Source organism: Halichoerus grypus, chromosome 9, assembly GCF_964656455.1.
Source record: "Halichoerus grypus chromosome 9, mHalGry1.hap1.1, whole genome shotgun sequence".
NCBI classification, from domain to species: Eukaryota; Metazoa; Chordata; class Mammalia; order Carnivora; family Phocidae; genus Halichoerus; species Halichoerus grypus.
This window is the reverse complement of record NC_135720.1, coordinates 97,138,179-97,154,858: the sequence shown is the minus strand read 5'-3', so window position 1 is coordinate 97,154,858 and position 16,680 is coordinate 97,138,179.

Below are 16,680 nucleotides of genomic sequence, written 5' to 3'. Positions count from 1 at the left end.
AATATAAAAGTAAACATCAGAGTGTATCATATGCATTAAGGGTACGTATTTTGGGGGTAAAGTTTTAATTTTGGTTACATTTATGCTGCATGTGAGTGTCCCTGTGTGACTGGGTGCTCTGAATTGTTATAAAGTGAAATATTTTGACAGGGAGCAGCCAAAGAAGTCTGACAGCCATTACTCTATTCTAAGGCTTCCCTGGACTATTGACATTTGGGGCTGGGTAATTCTTTCTTATCGGAGGCAGTCCTGTGCATTGGAGGATATTTACTTAGTACCGTCACTGGCCTCTACCCATGAGATGCCGGACGCATAGTGTCCCTCTTCCATCATGACAACCCAAAATAAAACCAGGGGCAAAATCAGCCCTGGCTGAGAAACATGGCTCTACGCCAAGCTGCTCACAGCTGGGAGGAGCCAGAGAGCTCCTCACACAATTACTGGGAAGATCAGCCATGGTCTTGGGCTTGTCAGTGACGTGAGGACAGAAGCACAAGATTCATTACAAAGCAAGGATTCAGTCCCATTTTTAGTCATCAGAGCTCTGGTCAGGAAATATTTTTAAACATCTTTGCAAGATTTCGTGGTGGTTCAGTTTTTAGCACAAACGTGTTCGTCCTTACGTAACTGTCATATTTTTGAAAAGTGACATGAAATTTGGATTTTTATATGCCAAAATAGTTTAAATGCTCCAGGGGTCCTTTATTTATTTATTTTTCTTCTTGGACACCTGGCTCCTGGTTGACACGTAGCACATTTCCTCTTCTCGAGAAGTTTCCTTCAAACTTCCTCCACTAACTCACTGAGCGGTTCCGTGTATGAAGCCAAAATGGCCGGTCAGGAGCAGGATACAAGCCTGATTTGTTCCCTCCCCTGAAGGGGTTTAAGTCTAGTCAGAAAAATAAGCTGGTAGACAACTGAAGGTCTGAGGCTTTCCTGTATAAGGGAAAGCCTGTTTTATTTATTTCCTGTTTCATTCTCTAAATGCTGGCAATACTTCTAGGGCCCTGCTGACTCTCATTATGTTGCATCCTAATTGATGCCTTCATGTGCCTTCTAAAGACTAATTCTGTGCTCCATTGATGTATCCAGCTCTCCCCTCAAGACTCCAGAGCCATGGAGCCACAAGGCAACTGAGAAGTCAGCTAGTCCTCCAAATGTGGAATGCATACGCCGCACCCCAGAGAAAGCGTCTGGTTTGCCAGCTAGCAATGATGTCTGGACTAGCTCCTAGTTCTCCTGACATTCAGACTAGTTTCTCCCTGTTACTCCTAACTATTGAATTTTCACAGCCTGCGGCGATTACAGTTTCTGTGCCCCTCACTAAACTGTGAGCTCCCAGAAAGCAGAGAAGTTGTCATAGTCCTTTAACACAGTACATTGCTCAGTATGGCTCAGTATGGCTCAAAGTTCGGCACCCTCCATATAACACAGCATGATTGGATACTCAAGAGCCACACTTTTTCTTTTTTTTTTTTTTGGCACTTCCCTCATGGGCCCCCATTTTGCAATATGGGAGTATAAAGTAATTAAATAATAATCTAGGATCGTGGTAACGAAGTGACTGATCCTGATTAGAAAGCCCAACATGGTGCTGTTTAAACAGACTTATCAAAGCAGTGGAACCCTCCCACATGGCAGAAACATAACTGTGTGATAAAATTTGGACAGTTCATTGGCAAGGTAGCCCAGGGGAATGTTTAACTAGTCAAACAGAATGAATTCACAAATCCTCTGTTGGACTGGGAACAGGGTAGCTCAAGAGAAGGGCATTATTGCTCTTAACTTTGCCTAGGAGGTAAATCTAGATGCACTCGCCTTACTATCCCAAAAGCCCTACACATTTAGATTCACTTGCAGTTTTGAGTCTTTGCTCCATAAAAAACCTTGCCCATCCTTTGGTCCCAAAAACACTGAACAAGGAGGAGGAGGAGAAGGAGGAGGATGGTGTGGAGAAGGAGGCAGAGAGAGAGAAGGAGCTGGAGGAGGAAGTGGAAGAGGAGGGGAAAGAGAGGGAGGAGGAAGAGAGGAACAAGGGAGAAAAGGAGGAGGCTGCAAAGAAGGAGCAGAAAATGAAAGAGAAGGAGAAAGAAAAATAGCATGCTACTTAGCACCAAATCATAAAGTAACTCGTATGAACAACCAGCTAATGAATGTGAAATCAGCTGTGGGGTGTAAATTCTGATTCTGATTGGCAGGCATTCATGATCGGTTTCCCAACAGGAAATGTCCGTTCAATGGGCATGCAACCACTCGGACATATTTTCTTTTCATTGCTTAAGTGGGAGTCCCCAGATGTGGGACGCTGCCAAGTTTGAGTCTAATATAATTGTGTGTTGACTTCTGGATGAATCACACTCATTCATCATTTCTAATAGAGAAAGCAATTTTAGTGTAAGCTCATTCCAATGCTCCTGGCATTGGAATGGTGGTATTTTCAGATTGCCCATAATGATAACACCCTGACCTTTCCCATATTATCAAATCCTCTGTTCTTGCTTTCTAAATTCTTGACTATGATTATTTTTCTTAAAGATATGTCCTTGAGGAGCTAATAAACAATGCTTGAATTGTCTCCTGAGCACACAAAGAAGGCACAATAAAAACATAAAGTACTCAAAATAACACATTTGAAAATATTTTCCTAGTGAAACAGGCATGAGAAAATTAATGAAGGTCGATAAAGTCAGGACCATAACCTGATTAAAGTCCAGGCTGCCCCTCTGCTCACTCCTCAATGCCAATTTCTGATATGTATATTAAATGCTTTAATATTGAGACAAGCCGGTCCCATCCAAAGGGTGTTCCCCAATAGGGAACAGCCCCTCCCATGGCTCTCCAGGCTCCACAGGGTTCCCCACCAGACCAGGTAAAAAAAAAGACAAATCAACAATGTTTCATTTCAAGGTGATCCCTGAATGCACAAGCAAGAGGTTTCAGGCTTATTTTGCTGCCCAGAAGGTCAGCGGAGCCCGGCTGCTATGAACACCATGGCCCATGGGTTTCATTACATTGCCTGCAAAGTTTATGGCAGATGGAAAAAGTCCTGTGGGGAAAGGCATGGGATGGTCTTGTCATGGGAGGGTCTTGTCAGCAAAGAAGATATGATAGAGAGAATAGGGAGATAGCCATCTAAATTGGTCAAAAAGACTATATAGTGAATACTGTTGCAACCCAAATCCCGTACGACCAGAAAATCTAGCTGAGTTGTTCTAGCCCTGGGTGGGAGGACCTCAGCTGCCTTAACTGGATCATTTGCAGACTCTTCTTTTCTTGACTGTACTTTAGCTTTTCTCTTGAGCCCCAGGGCTCTTGCCTGTATTGCTTCTTGTGCTTGGAAACAGTCTCCCCTCCCTACTCTTAGCCAACCTGTGCATCCTCTAGCCCATCACTATTTTGACATCATGTGTTAATAGCTGCTTTCCCCATGTTGACTATGGGCTCCGTCAGAGCAGGGCTGCAAGTGCCCAGGGCTAACTATAGTACCTGGCCCATGGAAGGGACTTAATAAAATTATTATCTTTTCCTAATGGAAAATTTCTAACATATAATAGACTTCAATGTACCCATCACCTTGCTTCAACAATTGTCAGCAATATTTCAAAGCAAATCCCACACTTCATTTTATTTCATCCATAAATAATTTAATATATATCTTCTAAACTTTTTTTTAAAAGATTTATTTATTTGGGGGTGGGCAGGGGCAAAGGGAGAGGAGGAGAGAATCTCAAGATTCCTTGCTGAGCACAGAGCTGGCCGATGCAGGGTTCGATCCCGTGACTCTGAGATCGTGATCTGAGGCAAAATCAAGAGTCAGACGCTTAACTGACTGAGCCACTCAGGCGTCCCTCAAAGGGGTCTTTTTAAGAAGCAAATTAATCCTGTCATTTTCTGGCTTAAACCCCTTCAGAAAGCCACCATTGCCTTCAGGGTGAAGTCCAGACTCTTGCACAGAGTTTACAAAGCCCTCCCGAGTCCCCCACTCTTGTCCAGCCTCATTTCAGTCACTTCCCCCCCACCCCCACCCCCACCATCTCACCTTTATTTTTATTTTTAAGATTTTTTAAAAATTGATTTGTCAGAGAGAGAGAGGGCACAAGCAGTGGGGGCGACAGGCAGAGGGAGAAGCAAACTCCCCGCAGAGTAAGGAGCCCAATGTGGGACTCAATTCCAGGACCCTGAGATCATGACCTGAGCCTAAGGCAGACACCCAACCTACTGAGGCACCCAGGCACCCCCCCCCCCTTTAGAACTTCTTTCCCACCTCCCTACCCTCCTGCCTTGACACAGGCCATTTGGTCTTAGAATTCTCTCTTCTATCTGCCTTCCTCCTCCCCCTTCTGGATACCTGCTCCTCACACTTCAGGCCCGCTAAAGGGCCGCTGCCTGCTCGAAGCTTCTCCTGACATGTCCCACAGACCAGGTCTGCTAAGAGCTCGGCTTTACATTCCTGTGGTGGTTACAAGCCCAGCCTTTGGAGCCAGACTACCTCCCTGGGTTCATATCATGGCTCTGGCCCTCACTACTGTGTAGGTTGGGGTAAATTGTTTCCTTTCTGTGTTTCAGTTTCCCCACCTGTAAAATGGAACCATAATACCTATCTCATGACCCTATTGTGAGGATTAAATGTGGAGTGCATTGGTCAGAGCCTAATAGTAAAAAAGCACTATATATATGTCTTAATCATTATATTTCTGCCCCTGTCCCAGTGTTTCCTGAATGTCAGCCTTTAATCCCATTAGGTGGTAGGTTGTATGTGGAAAATATGAAAGAATATACATTTTGATGATTAACAATGGTTATCTTTGGGTTGTGAAACTAGGCGTGGTGTGGGTGTGTACATTTTGTCTTTTCATAAGTTTTGCACATTAAGCCTATACTATGTTTGAAATTTAAAGAAAAAGTAATGCAATACTTTAGGAAGTTAAGAAGAATCAGAATACTCAACCATTTCCTCACAATGGTTACAAATATGTGAGGCTATCTATGTACACGGGCAAAGACAGAAAGGAGCACAGAAGAAGGAAAATAACGTTCATTGGAGTTGCAAAACTGTGGATAAATTAATCTTTTTAAATGTATTGGAATTTAATATAATATCATTTCTTAATAAAATAAATTAATTAAAATCAGGAGAACAGGCATGAAGCAAAAGGGAATTTCCTCTATAAAACAGAAGGAAGGGAGGGAGAGATAAAAGGAAAAAGAAGAAGCAGGATTCACTTTACCTGAACACAGATTTGCACAGATGGCAAGCATCACCTTATATTGCAGGGTCTAGTGCAATTAGTGCTTAGCTGAACATGCATTAGTGTGGCCCAACCTGGTGTAGGCTTTAACTTTGCTTTGCATTGCCTTGTGTTAGCTTAGGGTCTCCTTGCACCTCATCAGTTACTGTAACTGTACAAGGAAGAAGTGGTGAGCCTTTGAGTTCTAGTTTCAAAACACAGCTTAACCACTTACTAACTATGCAAACTTGGGAAGTTGTTTAATATCTCTGAGCCTAATTTTTCATGAGTAAAATGGAGAGAGTAATGCCTACCTCACTAGGTTTTAGTGAGGTTTAAATGAAGTAATATGTGTAAAATAGTTGGCACTTAACTAAAAATGGTTATCACACATCACACACACACACACAAACACACACACACACACACACATACACACAGTGGAATATTATTTAGCCATAAAAAGTATGAAATCTTGCCATTTGCAACATGGATGGAGCTAGAGAGTATAATGTTAAGTGAAATAAGTCAGTTGGAGAAGGACAAATACCATATGATTTCACTCATGTGGAATTTAAGAAACAAAACAAACGAGCAAAGGAAAAAGAGAGAGACAAAAAAAGAAACAGACTTTTAACTATAGAGAACAAACTGATGGTTACCAGAGGGGAGGTGGGTGGGGGGATGGTACAAAAAGGGGGTGGAGATTAAAGAGTGCACTTATCATGAAATAAAATAAATATTAAAAAAAAAAAAAAAAACACTAGAGATCATTTGGGATGACAAACAAAAACGCCCAGCTGTGGGAGGGTCGTCAATAAAGCTAGAGGTCAATATGCAAACACTGGGGCTGGGCCCTTTCACCAACAGTCTGCTGACAGATGCTGGAGACTCTGGCTCAATAAATACATTAAATCCCAGGTTTTCATTAGAATGTGGCTCTAGAAACTATTTCGAAAGGAGGTTTTTATTCAATCATAAAAAAAAATAAGGAAATCTTGCCATTTACAACAACATGGATGGACTTTGAGGGTATTATGCTAAGTGAAATAAGTCAAACAGAGAACTCAGACATATACTGTCTGATCTCATATGTGGAATCTTAGGGGGAAAGCTCATAGATACAGAGGACAGACCAGTGGTTGCCCGAGGCCGGGCGTGGAGGGCAGGTGAAAGGGATGAAGGGGGTCAAAAGGTATAAACTTCCAGTTACAAAATAAAAAAGTAGTGGGAATGTGATGTACAGCTTGGTGCCTATAGTTCATAAAACTGTACTGTATATTTGAAAGTTGCTAAGAGAGTAGAACTTAAAAATTCTCATGGCAAGAAAAATTTATAGCTCTTTGTAGCTCTGTGTGGTGATACATGTTAACTAGACTTATTGTGCTGATCATTTTGCAATATATACAAGTGTCAAATCATGTTGTATACCTGAAACTAATATAATATTACATGTCAATTACATCACACAAAAAAATTTCTAAAGCAAGTTTTGTAAATCAGAGCTTATTTTCTCCCAAGAATTGTGATATATTTGTAGAGCTTCTTTCTGACCAAGGACTCAGTATAAAATAATGCTTAGATATGGCCAAGAAAATGTCATGAAAACACAGATGAAGCAACTCCAAGCCTTCAAAGTAGATTTCAATATATTTATTGAGCTTTAATTGGTTTAAGATGGAAATCTGCTGTTATCCCTAACTCCTCCTTAAAACATATTTCGACACAATTGATATTTTGCTGGAAGAATCTAAGGAGTTGGTGGCCGACAGGAAGTCATGGGCTTCCCATGTCTCCCTCACTCCCATAACTAATGTCCACCAAGTTTGCTGATTTTCATCCCTGTTTTTGAATCCATCTCCTCCTCTGTCCTTACTTCCCTCTGCCTTACTTTTGGCTCCACCATCGCTCAGCTGGGTCCTTCCAGGAGCCCCTAAACAGATTCCCTGCCCCATGATTCTTTCAGCTTGAAGTTACCGAAAATTCAAACCACAGCGTGTTAGCAATAGAGAGTATCACTGTCTCAACAAGAAATCTGGAAGCATCTCAAGAGATCATTAACTTGGCAACACAATAAGGTTATCAAGGACTCTGCAAGTATGTTGGCAGCTTCATGACGTCGTGCCCTTGGCCACACAATGACTGCCACAGCCCTAGTCTGCTCGGCTCTTCAGCTGACTTCTGCTTTTGTGTCCTTAGTTAAGGTTGCATGGCAGCACATAAACACATGACCATGATTGCCTATAGATTAATCAAAATTCATTGATGGAACTGAGAAGGGGCCACTTTCCCTAAGCCCATGAGAGGGTGATGACAGAACAAATTGTTGGATGCCAGTAGGATAGGCAACCAAGCGTGCCCGCTATGCCTCACCTTCCTCACCAACCTCCTTCTGCACAAAAGGCATCCCAATAATGCATATCTGATCCACCTGCACTCCAGATTAAGGCCCTTTAGTGGCTCCCCATGATTTAAGTCCCCTACTCTACATTCTGGCAGCATGAATACAAACTAAGAAGTATTTTTACACATACCAATCAATCTGCTCCATGCTTGTCCTCTCCCTCCTTTATTCTCATGCTAATACTGAGCCTCCATGACTCACCTGGAGGAGATATTCTCCCCTTTCTTTTTTTCTTTTAAGATTTTATTTATTTGAGAGAGAAAGAGAGAGAGAGGGAGGAAGCATAAGCAGGTGGAGGGGCAGAGGGAGAGGGAGAAACAGGCTTCCCACTAAGCAGGGAGCCTGATGAAGGGCTTGATCCCAGGACCCTGAGATCATGACCTCAGCCGAAGGCAGATGCTTAACTTACTGAGCCACCCAGGCGCCCGATAGTCTCCCTTTCATCTAATGTAAGATAGGGCTAAATAACCCTTATTAAAGTCCCATTCCGAGCTATATCTACTCAGTACAGAAACCACCACAGTGGTTGTTCAGGGCTGAGTTCCCTTCTGGTTAGTCCCTGGCCTTCCTAAAACCTACTGTTAAATACGTTTTACATCATCCTACTTTTGTAACACTCTTGCAATTTATCTTAGTAGTTACCTCTTAATGTAATGATTCTTTATCAAATATAAGCTCATTGAGATAATTATCTTATTCATCTATGTAGCCCCCATACCTTCCATGATGTGGCATAAAGTGAACTATCAATTACTTAAAGCATTGTTATTGTTGAACCAGTTGCATACAAGCTGATAAAGGAGAGGAAGGAGTCAAAGATAATGGTGATAAGTGAAATAATTTTGCCAGGAAGAAAGTTGAGCAGGAGAGCCAATTGGGGGTGGGGAGGAGAGACAAAGGTGTTGTGGGGTTAAGTTTTAGGCAATGGCAGGACCGCCCCAGTAAGATGAAAGACTGGAGTCTATCTCTGGGGCCAGGAGAAGTTACAACGGTGGTATAGTGATCAGTGCAGAGGAGATCATGTAAAGCACCAGAAAAGACCTATTCATCTCCAGTTGAAAACCTGTATATATGGGCCAAAGAGGGCTGGAGGTTTTAGCTTAGGTGCCACGACTTCCTAATCCCACTCCTGGCAACTCCTATAGGAACCTGTTCTATTGCCATTGTCATACTTAGCACATATTATTATTATTTTATTATTATTAATGATTTGACTATCTTCCCTGTTAGTCTATAAGCACCATTATGTCAGGGACTGTGTCTACTTTGGTCTCCATGGTCTGTCCAGCCCAGCATCCAGCACCGCAGACAGCATTTAAGAACTATTTCTTAATTGAATGACTGAATAAATGAATGAATGTTGACAATATTTATACTAGCTAAGACTTACTAAGTGACTCATTGTGTCGCAGCTCCCGTGCTAATTGCTTTTTCATGAGTCCTCTTTTGTAACCCTTACAACCCTCCTTTGATCTGGCACCATTATCCTCCTCCTACAGATAGGAATCTGGGGCTTAAGGAGTTTAAACAGTTTGTCCAAGGAGAGTCTGCTGTCTTGAACACATTATTTTACCTCCTGGTCTTAGTAAAAAGAAGGCGAAAGATAGGTTCTCAATGGTCATCCATGGGCTTATATCTGTCCCAGTCTTTTATTTGACTTGCCCAATATTTTTAAAACATTAAAGCCAACAGTGGAAATGGGGAGATTTCACATACACACCCGGAAATCAAGCTTCTTTTGTAAAATTTCAGAAAAATGAAGGAATTTGTGCAAATTCAGACAGGTCAGCCATGGGCCGGAGCTGAGTCATAGCGGCCAGTCTGGTGAGGCCACAGCATGCCCCTCTCCTGGCACTCACACACACCCTCCACAGAAGGGCCCACTTCATTCATTGGCCTCCATGTTCCCTGCAGGCATTTGAGTTTGCTATCCCTGATCTTCCAGCGAGTCCTTATAATAAGTTCCTTTATTATCATTCAATTTCCTCCTTTTTTTCCTTAAAAGCAGAGTAATCAACCTTTTTTTTTTTTTTTTTGGCCTCTTCTTAGTTGTTGTTTTTATTAAAGCCCCACCTATTACTCTGCACTCTCATTTTCCAATGAATTAGAGCCCTCAAGTAGGAAGCTGGATTCCGAAGTCCCCTCTTGAAGACATCTACCTCAGGACTCTGTAGTCACACCTCACATCTCACCAACTGCAAAGTCGGTTCTTACCTGCACCACGACGACAGGGGGGCAACCAAGCTCCTGCCCGAGGAAAGCCAGCCCCTCTCTTCCCCGCGAGCCCACCACCCTGAGGAGCCCTCCAGAGTCGTGCTTGCTCCAGCTATGGGGTAGAAGACAATCACCTGGAGAGCATGAGAAAGCACAGATCGTGGGCTTCCTTGAGGAGACATTCCGATTGAGTTGGTTCAGGTGAGCCCAAGGAATTTGTACTTCTACCCAGCAATTCCACCTCTGGGTATAAACTCAAAAGAATTGAAAGCAGGGTCTTGAAGACATACTTGCACACCCAAGTTCATATAGGAGCATGATTCACAAAACCAAAAGGTGGAAGCACCCAAGGTTCCTCAAGAGATGAATGGACAAACAAAATACGGTGTGTACATACAACAGAATAGCGCTGAGCCTCCAAAAGGAAGGAAATTCTGACTCATGCTACAACCTGGATGAAGCTTAATGAAATAAGCCTGTCACAAAAAGACAGGGACTGTATGATTGCACATACATGAGATACCTGGAGGAGTCAAGTTCATAGAGACAGTGGTTGCTAGGGGCCGGGGAGAGAGGGGAAGGGGGAATTGTTTAATGGGTATAGAGTTTCAGTGTTGCAAGATGAAGAGAGTTCTGGAGATGGGTGGCGGCGATGGTTGCACAACAGTGTGAGTGTGCTTAGTGCCACTGAACTGTACACTTAGAAATCAGTGAGACGGTAAATTTTATCTTTTATGTGTTTTACTAATATTTTAAAAAATAATAATAATAAAGATATTTGCATTCTAAGAAGCTCCCTGATGCTGATGCTGCTGACTTATGAACCACACATTTAGAGGACACTACCAACCATAAAAACATTGACATTGAAACCAAATTAGCTCTTAGGGATACCATCTTCCCTCTTTATGACTGGGCGACTTGGTGCTTGTTCTCCAGAGAGCAGATCTCTTAACCTCCCTGGGTCTTTGTTTTCATGTCCAGAAGATGAGAGTTTAGGTGAGAGCCTGGACCAGGTGACCCCTGGTTCCTTCGGGATAGGTGAGTACATGCTTTGAATCTGAACGTGCTTCCAGGAGAGAGCTCCAGCCAGTGGATGGAAAGACTGTGCAGTGTACATAGTGTGGGTTTAGGACAGTCCAGACTTTCCCAGTCTATGGGGAGGAAACAAATTCTTTAGGAAAATTAGGTTCATTCAGGATGGTTCTAAAGGTTTTGGATCAATGTTTAGTATGCCTAGAATCTGACAAGTGGTTATTGGAATCTCTGATTTCAATGTTTGGTAGTTTCCAGAAATGTAGGAGTCTAGTACAGAAGAAAAGCTACAAAATGACCATGGAGGCCATCAAATGACCAATAAAGAGACTTTCCCCTGACATTTTTAGGGACACATGCTAAGGCAAAAGCAAACAATGGCCTGTTTTGATCATGTCTGCTTGTTCTACTTAAAATCCAGCTTATTTTCTCATATTACAACAGGAACAACAAATTCCAAGTTCATTTCAATGAAGAGAGTGGGTTTTTTTTTTTAAGGTTTACTTATTTATTTTAGAGAGAGAGTGCGTGTGTGCATGGGGGGAGAGGGGAGAGAATCTTCAAGCCGACTCTGTGCTGAGCACAGAGCTCCACGCAGGGCTCGATCCCAGGACCCTGAGATCATGACCTGAGCTGAAATCAAGAGTCAGCTGCTTAACCAACTGAGCCACCCAGGCGCCCCAATGAAGATAGTGTTTGTTTTAATATATCCTCCTTCCGCTACAAGGTTCTACGTTGAAAACCAACCATTTGAAACTCATCAACAATCAAGTTGGTGCTTCTGTTAAAGCCAATCCCCAGATGACTTTAGATTGAGATTAACTGTCAGATGTCTCCACACCAGGTCTGTAGCACGGTGGAGAGGAGCTCTGTCCCTCCCTCGAACATGCTTGGAACTATCCAGAGGGCAAAAGGGGCCTGCTGGGACGGAAGTCATTGGTCATGACGAGCAATGCAAACCGATGGGTACAAATATCTGTGTTGACAAAAATAGAGCCAGCTAAGAAACCAAAACCAAAATCTTAACTGAGGAAAAGCAAGCAGATGTCATTCTTATTTTTTTATTTTTACTTTAATTCCATTATAGCTAACATACAGTGTTATATTAGTTTCAGGTGTATGCTATAGCAATTCAACACTTCCATAACACTTCCATACATCACCTGGTGCTCATGGCAGATGGACCTTTTAAATCCCAGCTCCTCTTTCTTATTATTGTGAGATATTGTTTCCTTAACTGCAATGAGACCCCCCACACTGCCTATGCAACATTAACGGCTGCGGCTGGAGCTTGCTGCTGATTTGACGTTGAAATCGAAGTAAACTTTAGATGCAACACACTTCATAAAGCTGGTACTTCTTTAACTTTTTGATTATTCAGCTATCATCAAATATATACACAGCTTGTATAATAGACCTAGTAAAACTAATGATTACGTGGATACATCAGTTTCAGGTTTGTTTCTCCCCATTTGGAAAAGAAAAAGTTACAGAAGAATTCAACTTCCCCTCTCAAAGCTACCACCAGCAAAGACCCGTTGAATAGAAGGTTCCTTCTTACCTCTGCTGACCTCTAGTGGTGTCAGCAGGAGCGCTTAAACGAGCCAACCAAAGGGGAAATGCAAGGGGGAAAAAAGTACATGGTGTTTGTGGAACGCATGGAATGTCTAATAGCCCAAACATGTTTTCCTTAGACATGCAGTTGAAACCACCCAAATGAAAACTCATCCATTGGTGATTGTTAAACACATTTCCTTTCAAACAAAAAAAAAGTTGCTATAGGTACAACATAACCACCATATAATTACCACATTTTGCTTGGAAGCACCTTGAGGAAAGGATCTCATGCTAAATTTGCAACCCAGGAATTGCTCCAGTCAGAGCTGAATTCATGGCAGACCAGTGACGGACGTCATGGGAGGATGGCACCCGTCTGCGTCGTCGTGCTGTTCACATCCAGTTCTCTGGAGTTGATACCGGACAAGGGTACAGACTCAAGGACAACTGGGCCTCGCCTGCCTGAGTTTGGATGAGAGCCTGCCAGGGACCTGGTTATCAAGAGATAACTAAAGGCAGCCAAGGACATTGGATAAGCAGATGTGTTCTGTCCTGGGCACTCTCTGGCAAGGAGACAGGCTCGGAAAGACAAAAGTTGCTGAGTCAAGGAGCTGCCTTGATGCCAAAGTCTGTGCTATTTTTACCACCTGCCTCTCACCCACCGTGGGAGGAAGAAATCATACCATGATCTGGCGCTTGAAACATGAACCAAAGCTGCCACCACTGGAAGCAAGTAAGGGTCTGAAACCTGAAGCAGGCAGAGGTGAAGGTGGGAGGGGGTCAGGGCAACCCAGGACTTTGACACCTGAGTAGGGCTGCCAGTAAAATCCAGGACATATGCAACATTTGGGACATACTGGTACCAAAAAACTCTCCACTGCTTCTCTGAAACGCAAATGTAACTGGGCGTCTTGTATTTTTACTTGCTAAATTAGCAACCCTACTTCTGAACGCCTTTTGTATCTGGCTTGTCTGAATTGGAGGCAAGGGCCTTGAAGTTGTTCTTATTAAGTAAATGTCTGATGGCTCCTGTGGTGTAGACAACAAGTAGGGGATGAAAGGCAATAGAACATTCTCACACCTGGGGAGGATAGCATTCTCCATGGGGAGCCAAGAGTGTGTTTGTTTGGAAAGACAAGTAATAATACAAGGCCACGTCAAAAACTTCAGTGGGCACCCAGATCACCTGGGATCTGGTTAAAATGCAGAGTCTCATTCAGTGGGTCTGGGGGGGGGGCCTGAGACTTAGCATTTCTAACACGTTTCCAGGTGCTGTCCATACTGCTGGTCTGGGGCCACACTCTGAGTAGTATGTGTAAACCATGTAAGCTGAATGGGTAGTTCAGACACAAGTGCCCTCTACAGATGGAGGCTTCCACCCTGGGATGGGGGACAGAGGCACCGGGGGACAGCCGCTGAGGTGCCAGGATTCTGTGCTTCAGATAACCACAGTCTTGGGCATGGCTGTTATTTTTCTGCTGCTGTCCCAGTCCAACTGTGGGTCTTAACTGTTTACTTTTAGCAAGAGACATACAAACACTATTGGTCTGGGGGTGCTATCTCTTTCCTGCCAGTGGCAAGATTTCTGCATTTCCACAGCAGTTGGGCTGGCCACGGGAGCATTTACTACCTGCAGACATTTGCGTTCAAGGATGAGGATGATCTCATCTCATCTTTCCATCTCCAGATCAAAGGAACGCCTTCCCCACAATCTCACTTTTCAGAGCTTGATTGTTTTTGAATTACAGGGGGCAGGATCGAATTGTGGGGCCAGACCCAGAGAGGCTCATAAGAAGCCGGCTGCACCGGGCCTGAGCCAGCCTTGGGGAGCAGAGAGGTTTCCCTGCCCCAGATCAGCAATGTGGATGCTACAGAATGAAACTGTTCTAGATATCAAGGTCTGGCACCTCATATTTGGCAAACTTGAAGGCAGATAGCGGCTTCAGGGTCATCAGCAAAAATCTCTACTTCTCTTCTCTAGGGTTGGAAAGAAAGAGGAAAACTGCAATGTATCTAGGGTCTGCTGTGTGCCAGGCATTGTGCCTCAATCCATCATTGGATTCACACACACACACACGCACACACGCACGCACGCGCGCACGCACACACAAACACATCCATGTTGAAGAGGCAGAAAGCAGCTGGTTTTTAATTTTTGTTCAATGCAATTGTGAGAATAAATGTCTATCTTTAGAGTACTGATAGACACGCACACTTCAAATCTTTTTGCTTTTGTTGATACGGATGCCCTGATTAAACAGAAAATTTGATTTTGGAAATTGTTCAGATAGGGTATAATCTTACCCGAGAAGAAGCCTTTGTAATTCCATTCCCTAGAAGAGACTGGGGCTGCCCCGCCCGTTCAGTGGACGTGTCTCTGGAGGTATCATCTGATTCAATTAACTCTGGCATCTCTTCCAATCCCAAGATTCCTTTGTCTGCTTGTTTTGCACTTGACCGGATGCTTTATCACTACATAAAGCTATTCTCTTTGATGCCTTCTGGGAATAATAAATGCAACTAAGTTATAGTTTTTCATTAGGCCACAAAGTCCTGAAAGGAAAAATAATCAAATTAAGTAGATTATTGAATTCTTTTGCAAATGTCAAGGGACAACAGAGGCCTTCAGACTATTGGGAAATATTGGCTCCTTCTAGGTGCGCACTCCAGCCCTGTGAAGAGGTGATGCAGCTTAAAGCAGAACCTGAGACTTCTCCACACTCTCCTCTCCCCTGTGCTGGTGTCACTGCTATGCGCAGTCTGATAACACTGCAGGCCCTTCCCGCCCCTGACCCTCCTCCGGAGTGAGATTCGCAACAGGCGTTCCTGGGCCAGGCAGCGGAAACTCCCTTTCAATCACTTAACTTATTCCATTAACTTCTCAGAGACCTACCTCATAGTCATAGGTAAAACCTGCCTAGCACAACGCTAGACACAAGGAAGGCACTCAAAGACAGTAGCAACAGGCTACGGAAAGAGAATTTAAAAGCACCGAGGAGTGCTAATAGAAAGTGGGGATGAGAGAGGCAAGTCAGTTGCCTCTGGGAATGGTTGCTATCTCACATGGTTAGAAGTCTAGCCAGGAAGCCAACCTCAGTCTGCCAGGCAGGTCTTAGGGGATGCCGCCGGGGAGAATGGGGCCACATAGACTTACCAACCAGGATGCCCATAGTGATCTACCACCACTACCAGGAAAGCAAAAGAGAATTGCCTCTCTGGCCCCTTCTGGGGCCACTGGCCTGGTGGACCTGGCTTGTTAGAACGGTCTTACCCGGAGCCTGGGCTGAGCAAGGATGTCTCCATAGGACTGGACTTCTTAATGCTATCAGAGGCCATGCTGGGAAACAAGATGGAATAATCTCTCCCCAACAAGTGTCTGGATCTTTTTAAAGCCTTGTATTTTACAGTTATTTGTTCTTAACTCTGGAAAAGGAAGGCACCTTGGGCCTGGCATGAGTAGCCCTGGCTTTTCCCCCTCGTCCTGGTTCTATCTCTGGGAATCTTCGTCCTCCGGGTTCTCAGGGCCTCGAGTTCCTCTGTACCATCTCAAATGATGGTATGGCTCTTGGAACATTACTGAAAGGATTAAATATTATAATGGGTGTACAGCACCTGGAAGAGAGCCTGGTCCATAGACAATTTCCAATAAACATTACTTTTCACTCATGACATATGTCTGAAGCAATCTCTATGTTGTATAGTTTCAGCATGAAGAACCTTTGATCCCTGATATATCCATACCTATCTTCTGATATCTGAGATTCCTCTTAGAAGGGACAAAGGTTTTTACAATTAAATACGAGGTAGAACGTACAAATTGTGCAGAGAGAGGTTACATAAATCTGAGAACTAACTGTGGAGGGGAAGAGTGTTGTGATCAGAGAAGCCAGAAGGAACAGGACCCCAGCTGGCTTCTCAAACAAAGATGGCGGTGTCTTGTAGGGTCAACAGCCCCGCGTCTGTGTGTCAGCTCTGCAGGTCTTAAGATACAATAGAGTAAGTGCCTTCAGAGGTAACACAACAGGAGAAAACTTCCTTTCATAAAAAATACAGGAGACAGCTTTAAGAAGAAGGAAATTCTGACACATGCTACAACATGGGTGAGCCTTGAAACCAAACACAAAAGGACAAATATTGTATGAGTCCACTTATATGAGGTACCTAGAGTGGGAAAAGTCATGGAGACAGAAAATAGAACAGTATTTACCAGGGGCTGGGGGAGAATAGGAAGTTACTATTTAT